The sequence below is a fragment of the Conger conger genome, chromosome 19 (assembly GCF_963514075.1).
Source record: "Conger conger chromosome 19, fConCon1.1, whole genome shotgun sequence".
Lineage (NCBI taxonomy): Eukaryota > Metazoa > Chordata > Actinopteri > Anguilliformes > Congridae > Conger > Conger conger.
Genome location: NC_083778.1, coordinates 10600149 through 10609579, shown reverse-complemented (window position 1 = coordinate 10609579; position 9431 = coordinate 10600149). Strand labels below are relative to the sequence as shown.

The 9431-nt window shown below is 49.2% G+C and overlaps 1 protein-coding gene across 1 annotated transcript in view; it reads left to right on the top strand.

Annotated features, from left to right (window-relative positions):
• eps8a (EGFR pathway substrate 8a, signaling adaptor) overlaps positions 1-9431 on the top strand; it is a 58365-nt gene that overhangs the window by 23348 nt on the left and 25586 nt on the right. The window lies entirely within an intron of this gene.

Here is a 9431-nt window from a genome sequence, read left to right as displayed (position 1 = left end):
ACCAATGATAGAGGGTTTCCATCAAGAAATAAAATGGATTCCTCTATGGAGACAAGCCAAAGAACCCGGTGTGGTGTCATACCATGGACATTAAACGGCGCAGTGTTGTGTTTTGTGATGGTGTACATTCTGTTACTGGGAAACCTGTGGGAAATGGTGTGTTTGCCAAGATACAGTGTAAGCTGATGTACTAAACGCTAGCCATAAAGATAAGCTCTGACACCTTTGAGATAGTAATCCGCTGATTGCACTGAATCAGGGTATTGCATAGTTTGTGGTTTCTCCCTGCAATTATTACTTCATTTTATGTCCACTAATGGGTTGTGACATAATGTAATATATGGCTTTGGATCGGTTTCAGACCTCATAGAGCTCCATTTCTATGTTTTGGAAAATTAATATTTGGGCTGGAGCATGCGGACTGTGTGTGTAAAGTAAAAATCTGAAATTCAATGAAATGTTTATAATGGATTCTAATACAATTCCAAATTCATTGAACTGCATAACGTACATATACTCTTATATGCTTTGGTATTTACGCGCCTTGTAAACCAAAGTGCTCAACAGGCTGACTCGATGACAGCGCTACGCTTTATCGCGTTACGATGTTGCGTTTTAAAGCGGAACAGCACGCCTGTGGCAGGGAGCAAAGTACGAGCCCGTTTTGTGGATTGATGGACCCGTCCTGGACTGGTAAAGCCACACTCGGCCCCCGTGACCCACATAGCAACACCGGGGCATCAATCATTCATGGACGTCACTCAGCGCGACAGCGGGGGGGGGTCTGTTTACCGTTCCGTCATTAGCGCCCGTCCGTTCCGCTTCCTCCCGGCCCTGATTGGTCGGTCAGCGCTGCGTCGTGCGTCTGATTGGCCCCTACGCGCTTCGGCCGTCCCTGTCCCGGTCCATGTTTTGCATTCGGCCTTTGAGAAGTTGGCTGATGATTAACTGAGGGAAGTAAAACCTTTGCTCATGCAAAATTCTTTCCGTGATTTATTGAAATGTTGCGAGGCTGTTAGAAGGTGGATTAAAAAATAAATCGACGGCAATCATTGTCTACTGCTTGCTTATGAAAATGACCAGGACTCTGGTGGTGTTGGCCGTGACTTTGCTTCAGATAAAGTTCCCTTTCCGTGTTTTGCAAATTAGGGAATGATCAGATCATCGGTGACATTAATTTCTCACAACTGCTTCACAACGCTATTGACTAATTACACAATTTGTATCAGAGTATTTCCCACGCTAATTAATGATGCGTTAACTTCTGCTCATTGTCTTATTTCCCCCTGAAACGTGGCCGGCCTACCCTCCCTGCTTTGCCTATCCATTCATCTCCCAAAACACAGACTGTAGGAACAGCTTACGGGCATCGTGACCTTCTCCAGTGGTAGTCATCCATTTCCACGGTGCATTCCCAGAAGCCAGGGCCAATCAGCCAAACACACACACACTGTGCTGGAGAGGTACCAGCTGATCCTCTCAAACACACACACACTGCTGGAGAGGTACCAGCTGATCCTCCCAAACACACACACACTGTGTTGGAGAGGTACCAGCTGATCCTCCCAAACACACACACACTGTGTTGGAGAGGTACCAGCTGATCCTCCCAAACACACACACACTGTGTTGGAGAGGTACCAGCTGATCCTCCCAAACACACACACACTGTGCTGGAGAGGTACCAGCTGATCCTCCCAAACACACACACACTGTGCTGGAGAGGTACCAGCTGATCCTCCCAAACACACACACACTGTGCTGGAGAGGTACCAGCTGATCCTCCCAAACACACACACACTGTGCTGGAGAGGTACCAGCTGATCCTCCCAAACACACACACACTGTGCTGGAGAGGTACCAGCTGACCCTCCCAAACACACACACACTGTGTTGGAGAGGTACCAGCTGATCCTCCCAAACACACACACACTGTGCTGGAGAGGTACCAGCTGATCCTCCCAAACACACACACACTGTGCTGGAGAGGTACCAGCTGATCCTCCCAAACACACACACACTGTGCTGGAGAGGTACCAGCTGATCCTCCCAAACACACACACACTGTGCTGGAGAGGTACCCGCTGATCCTCCCAAACACACACACACTGTGCTGGAGAGGTACCCGCTGATCCTCCCAAACACACACACACTGTGCTGGAGAGGTACCCGCCCCCCCCCAAACACTCTGCTGGAGGGGTGTAGAGCTGACCCCCCCCCAAACACACACACTCTGCTGGAGGGGTGTAGAGCTGACCCCCCCCCCCCCCCCCCAAACACACACACACTGTGCTGGAGAGGTACCAGCTGATCCTCCCAAACACACACACACACTGTGCTGGAGAGGTACCAGCTGATCCTCCCAAACACACACACACACTGTGCTGGAGAGGTACCAGCTGATCCTCCCAAACACACACACACTGTGTTGGAGAGGTACCAGCTGATCCTCCCAAACACACACACACTGTGCTGGAGAGGTACCAGTTGATCCTCCCAAACACACACACACTGTGCTGGAGAGGTACCAGCTGATCCTCCCAAACACACACACACTGTGCTGGAGAGGTACCAGCTGATCCTCCCAAACACACACACTGTGCTGGAGAGGTACCCGCCCCCCCCCAAACACTCTGCTGGAGGGGTGTAGAGCTGACCCCCCCCTAAACACACACACTCTGCTGGAGGGGTGTAGAGCTGACCCCCCCCCCCAAACACGCAACTCTGTTGGAGGGGTGTAGAGCTGACCCCCCCCCAAACACGCAACTCTGTTGGAGGGGTGCCAGCTGGCCCCACACCAGACCCCATTGGCCCAGAACGCCCAAAGCCTGCGGTGGCTCCGCCCACTCACCTATGGCAACCGCTCGGCTGCCCGCCACGCCCGTGTCATCGTAAATCTCCCCCTGAACTTCTAGAAACTTCCACCTGGCTCACGGAGTATACTGTATCATCTGTGCGGGACATTCACAATTCACATGTGTTTATTTAGCGGTGGTTTGTACCCAGAGCGGCCGGTCGATACAACACGTAACGCCGGATCAAAGAGGAACATGCCTTTCCAGTAAGCTGGGCATGAAGGGCACATGCAGTATAATCACTAAATACTTTTTCCGAGGTTGAAGAAAAAGTAGTCTGGGATAAAACGGCAAGCCAGAGACACATCATGCTCAATGATTAATTAATGAGCCCATTCCAAAACGAGCAGTGTATCTCCATGGTGACTGGCAGTAGTAGGTGACGGAGGTGAAACTCCAGGACCTGGTTTTCCCCATGGAGTCTCCGGTTCCTGAAGGCAAGGGGGGTAGAGGTAATTGAACATGGCATTACGAAGGCGAGACCCCCCCCCCCCCTTGCTTCCCCCAGACCTTCTCAGAACCTTCTAGTACAAATCACCTGAGCGCTCCGCTAACACCCGGACGTGTGGAGTGTGAACACACGAAGACCTCCTGGGCCCGCTCATTACCTGCCTGTTGAGTAACAAGCCCTGGCCACTCTATCTCAGGCACTAGTCTTTTATTTAAGCTTTTAAAATGTGTTTAAAAAGGACGTGTATTTGTGGAATGTTACATTAACACATCATTGGATTGGCTTAATATAGATTTAGATTAAAGTCCTCGATACCTTTGCTACTTTGGGATGTCCGTATTTCTTGAATGAATCTCGCCGAGTACCGCAACCTGCTTAATATTCCTTTTTGACTGTGAAGGAATTTAATGATGGAATCTTGACCTGTTTGGGTTTTTAGGACATAAGTTATTGTGTAAGTGTAGAACAAAATAAATATAATCTAAAGCTTGGATAAACATTTGGCATATGGGTATTAAAGGGATTCAGTTACAGTGGTTGATTCAAATTCAACTTTAATGCCATTGTACTTTAGAGTAACATTAAGGATCAACAAATTAGTTTTCAATAACAGTGTAAATATCACTGCTTAAATGCTGTCGGGCATTGGCTGGGTTTGAATCGTTAAAAGCACGTCCGTTTCTGGCTGCCGCCACGCCGTCAAAATGAATTTGCTTCCGGAAATGGCAACTTCCCAAAGACTTTTCATCCTGCTGGGCGCTGCACATTACAATAATATCTGCACTCAATCTACAGTAAGGCTTTGAGCAGCCAGAACTGAGCCACGCTACAGGGGTCAGTACACTGCTGAGGCCTGCCAGTCCCGCCGTATTTTATCCTTCCCTTATTTCACATTTCCCGTCATGCTTTACGCCACCAGTATTCACACCGGCCCAAATGCCAGCAGGAAGTCTCAGCCGGTTGATTTGCATATACTTCCGGGTCACGGGTTCCCGCCCGCCTCTAGTTACAGTGTCCCAGCTCAGAGCAGGCGTAGGTGAAGGACAGTGAATTCGGGGCAGCAATGATCTCATCCAATCAGATATCAGGGGGGAAGTCAGCTGCACAGGTAGAGGAGTGATACCGTGACCAGGCCTGAACCTGTCGCTCTGGTATCTCACAGTGCCGGGCTTATCGCCGCTGCTATGAATAATAAAAACACTCAAGGTCTGGAAAATGCCAGACCGTTTGCCATGTTGGATTGTGCGTTTCTTTGTGCGCAGGCGAGAGAGAGAGAGAGAGAGAGAGAGAGAGAGAGAGAGAGCGGAATGCACTTGTTAAGAACGAGGACGTAGCCTCAAGGTTATTTTTTTTCCGCTCTGTATCTGGTAAAAATTTCATAAAGCGTGCTTTGTTAAAGGTTACACAGCTCTCACGCAAAAAAAAAGGGGGCATTTTCAATGTTCTGTGAAATGTGTTTCCTTTTTAGTAGTTTATGCGGCGTACCACATATGCCAACCGAACCCCCCTTTACAATACGCTGTCTCGCCCGTCTTATACCGCACCGGATTAGCCATTGTCCTGCCGAAAGATGGACCGAAGTGATGCATTGTGGGTAAATGAAGCCGTGCAAGTGTAGCGTGGGAAAAGTAATCACTTGGCCGTACTGTATAAATGGTAGTGCCAATGCCGCAGACTAGTTTCATATCCCTGAGAAACACAGCCTTCTGCTGCCAGGGCTGCCTGCCTCAGAATGCTGTCGGGTCCTTATAAATTACCTCAGAGAGTGCCTTTGTGCCTCCGGGGCTTTTAATTTCGCAAACCTCCTCCAAGATTGTTTTAGGCATTCCCCCGTGGATCGCCGGGCTGGTTTTAATCATCTTTTAATGGCTGCCGGAGCCGTAATGACCTGCCGTTACTGTGGGACCGCGGGAAGGGGGTCTCCTGTGGAAACCGGGCTCAGAAGGGGGGGGCCTACGCCAGTTTCACACGCACGGGGGGGGCTGCCTCCTCGTTCACCTCCTCTTTCGCCTTATTGGCTGGCCTGTCTTTTGGGGAGGAGTAAGAACACTTATGGAAGGGGCCGATTGGCCGGTGAAGGTAGCTCCTTGACAGACCAGGGTTCTGCTGCCAGAGTTGTATCCGGTTGACAAAATGGAGCCTCTAAACTGCCATCGGTGATTCAATGAAAGGACTGCGACCATGTTCGTTCCCGTAGCTCTCAGAGATCCGGGGTCAAGTGTCTCCATGTGTTGTGGATTAATGTCATAATAATGTTGAGGACCTCAAGACTATTGGTGGTCTGGTTGGTAAAATCCAGACACTGTTTAGCCACAGTGAATCCGAGTTCAACTCGTTCAAACTGTAGCCTGCGACACTCTACTGGAATACGGCCTGAACACCACGGCTGACTGCTGCAGCACAGAAAAACAAAATGGCCGCCGTCTCAGGCTGAAAGCATAGAGTACACTGCCGTTTCCTGATCGATGCAAAGTGGCAAAAGGTTGCTTTGATGCCGACTCTTATCGTGGACTTCAGCGCAATATGTCACACTGACAGAGTGCAGAGCCCTTGTTGAGGGGCAGGTGTGAGAAAAGTGAGAAAAACTGTTTCACACTGTGACACCCTCGTGATTGTGACACCCTGTTCTTCAAATCACTGTCCTCAAGGGCCGAGAACTGCTGGTTTTTCCACCCTCCCTTTACCTGGGAGTCGGCTGTCAAGACAGTCTGGGCCAATTAGTAACACTAATTGAATTACCTGGGAGGAAAGAAAACCAGGGCTGGATTTGGATTTGTTAGCCAGATTTGCCAATATCCAGAATTTTGTCAATATGTATTATGTATTCAACCCAAATTAAGCACAGCAAAGCAATATTTAAGCATTAGCTTGTATTTATATATTATTTATTATAACCATAAAAAGAGGGGACATAGGGCGCAGGGTGCAGTATGGATGAGAAACAGACTGACAGACCTGTTGACGGCCGGCCTGGAGTCTGCTGTCTCCTGGCTCCCAGGCTCCTCCGTATAAGGTCCCCACAGCCCGACTCAATCAACACGGCGAGGAGCCAGGGCGTCATTAACACCGTGGCAGCAGGGCGTAACGACGAGCCCTCACGCGCTTCCACAAGGACAGCCAAGGTCAGGAGGCTCTCTGCCAGAGCTTATCTGGAGCACAGAGGCGCATCCCTGCTCCACATTCAGCGAGAGAATCGTGGGGGGGGGGGGGGGGGGAATCAAAATGGCAGAGCGAAAGGGGAACGCTCTCCGTATCGACGGCGGCATCAGCACCTCGCAGCGCGTCCTGTGCCGCGCTTTTAATTTGTGTTTTTTTTCCCCCCCTGCCAGAAGCGGAGTGGAACAAAATGTGCTCCGACTTTTGGCTGCTGTAATTAGGGACGCGTGGAGACGTCTTTCAGGTCCCTGTCAGAGCTAATTTATCTTAATTTCTGTCGAAAGGGGAACTCTGCAGGCCTGCAGGAGAGATATGAGCTCTGCGGAGACTGCGTTTTTTCCTAAGCCCTGAAGCGGATACGCCGTTGATGCTCGCCGGATTGACCTTTACCCGGAAGTGTTTGTTCAGATTAGGGTGTGATTGGACGTTGATATGCGAGCCCCCGGTTTACATTGCAGGACTCCATCTCCCAGAATGCTGCAGGGCATACTGGTGTTCTCCCATAATGCCTGAGGAACCACACACTTTGTTCCTCGGTAGCTGAGGTGGAGGTAATCGGGTACATGCAGGGCCCTTTCCAATCGCTTATTTTTCTCCTCTTTTTATCTTTTCCTTACTCCTTTTCCTGCTCTTGGCTCCATCCATCAGGAGAGGCTAGAATAAGCAGCGAGAAAAATAAATGAACACAGGAAAACCAAGAACACATGAATGAGGCAAATGGAATCTCCTTGACCTTTCACACGTCAGTTTGAAGCCACGTCACTAACAGACGTGGCAGATGGGGGAGACGTGGATCCACAGGTCAATCAATGCTACCCCCCGCTTTCCCAAGAAAATACTTCCGCAAAGGCTGAAAGGGCAAGATTAGGAGTTCCTAACTTGTACTCCTAGAAGGAACATTTTAACAGGTCGGAATGTCCTTAAAGATGGCAGAACTTCGCTTTATTTTGGGGTCGGGAGCGAGGAAAGGATAAAGAGGAGAAAAATAAACGACTGGAATGAGCTCACATTCTCCCAACTGGCCTGGGGTACTCAGCAGAGGCCCGGTAACTTGAATCACTTAATTTTGAGTCCTGCCCTTTGCTCTCGGGAAGTGAGTCAATCAGCAGATGTCCTTTTGAGACTGCCGTACCTCTGTCTACCTTCCGTTTCCCACGCCGTCTCTTCTCAGCCTTCCAGGTGAGTAATTCTCACTTATTCGTCTGCACCGTCAGGCTTGGCCTGGACTTGGAGGGTTTGGCGAGCTGCAGAGAGAGGTGCCCTGGGAGGCCGGGGAAATGTGAGGAGGTGTAAAAGCGGGCTGTCGAATGAGCCGGGCGCTCTGGAGGCTTCAGCTGCGGCTGTCTCCGGCTGGACGCAGGAGTTTGAGTGGGTTCAAAGGTCGGAGTGGTGATGTCCTTATGAATGACCTCAGAGACTCTTTTAATTTCAGGTGACAATGTCACCAGTGACAAATGGCTTCTCTCGCTGTTTGTGCTCATTGGCTGGCAGTAGATGTCCTTTCTTTCCACCACACTGTTCATTATTACAATATATTGCATTCCTTTTGTTTTTTTCGGAGGAGAACATCATTATTTTTTCATTTTGAGTGCAAATACGGTACATTAGGTGAAGCCGCTCCGTTTATTTGCTTGGAATATTTACACATTTTGCCCAAAGAGAACATTCAAACTTTCAGGGAACAGTACATTTGGGGAATGTGACCCTTGAAGAACAAAAATGTACCTCCACTGTCACTTTATTTCTGAGAGTGTATGACATATGGATATATGTCATCTGTTGTTAAACTTTATTGAACAAAGTTAATTTAGGCCATGCATTTGAGGAGGGCTCACTGCTGTATGGCAGTGAATGGCAGCCGTTAACCGTGATGGCAGGTCGTAAACTATACGACAGCGTTTTTCAGTTCAGGAGGCACTTAAATAGATTTACACACAGGGCGTATCTGAGGGACTGCGGCAGATTCTGAGGTTGCAGTTCAAGGCAAATCTTTACCGTTTTTGAGCTTTTTATATAATTATTTCGAGCCTTCGGTTTTGTTTCACACTTCCAAATTGTAATTTATATATATTCAATCCCTTATCAAGACCAATACACCAACAAGACCCCTCCGTTCTGCCACATCGTGCCGTCTGGCGCCTCCCCCCTCGCCACACCTGCACTTCACGTTCACGACTGCTGTCTGTCCTGGTCCCACGGTGGTGGAATGACCTCCCGGTGGATGTCAGTACTGTATTGTTGTATTCAGGGTATTCTAGCTGCCAACTGTGGTATGCTAGTTTGGAAGTTGATTGTACTCTTCAAGGGTTCTGATTATCTGGGCGGCCTGTAGCGTAGTGGTTAAGGTAAATGACTGGGACACCCAAGGTTGATGGTTCTAATCCCGGTGTAGCCACAATAAGATCCGCACAGCCGTTGGGCCCTTGAGCAAGGCCCTTAACCCTGCATTGCTCCAGGGGAGGATTGTCTCCTGCTTAGTCTAATCAACTGTACGTCGCTCTGGATAAGAGCGTCTGCCAAATGCCAATAATGTAATGTAATGTAATCTGTATGTTTACACTAGGACTCGGAACTGTGCTGTCCTCTCAGGTCCTCTTAGCGCTCGTACTTGTGTTAAAACTCAGGGGAGAGCGCTGATGCGTGTGGGCCTTTAAATGGTGAATGTTGTCTCGTGCCGTTTCCTGTGCCTTCCATAAGCTCCCCAGGCTTTTTCCACTCAGCGACGGGCAGGGTGTGGAGCTACAGAGACACAAAGCCCAGCATCTGTGCTCAAGTGTTCTGTCTGTTGTAGACAATTCGTTTAAAGAGGCCCGGCTCTGTAGCAAGGGAAGAGTTTCATTAAAAATGTGCCTTTTTGGTTGTTGTGGTGGGGGAACATTTGCAGGAAAACAAGCGGTAATTTAAGTTGCGGTGTTTTTTTTTTTTCTTAAAGTTGGTGCAGTGCTCTGTACATTTGGGACCGTGCAGTA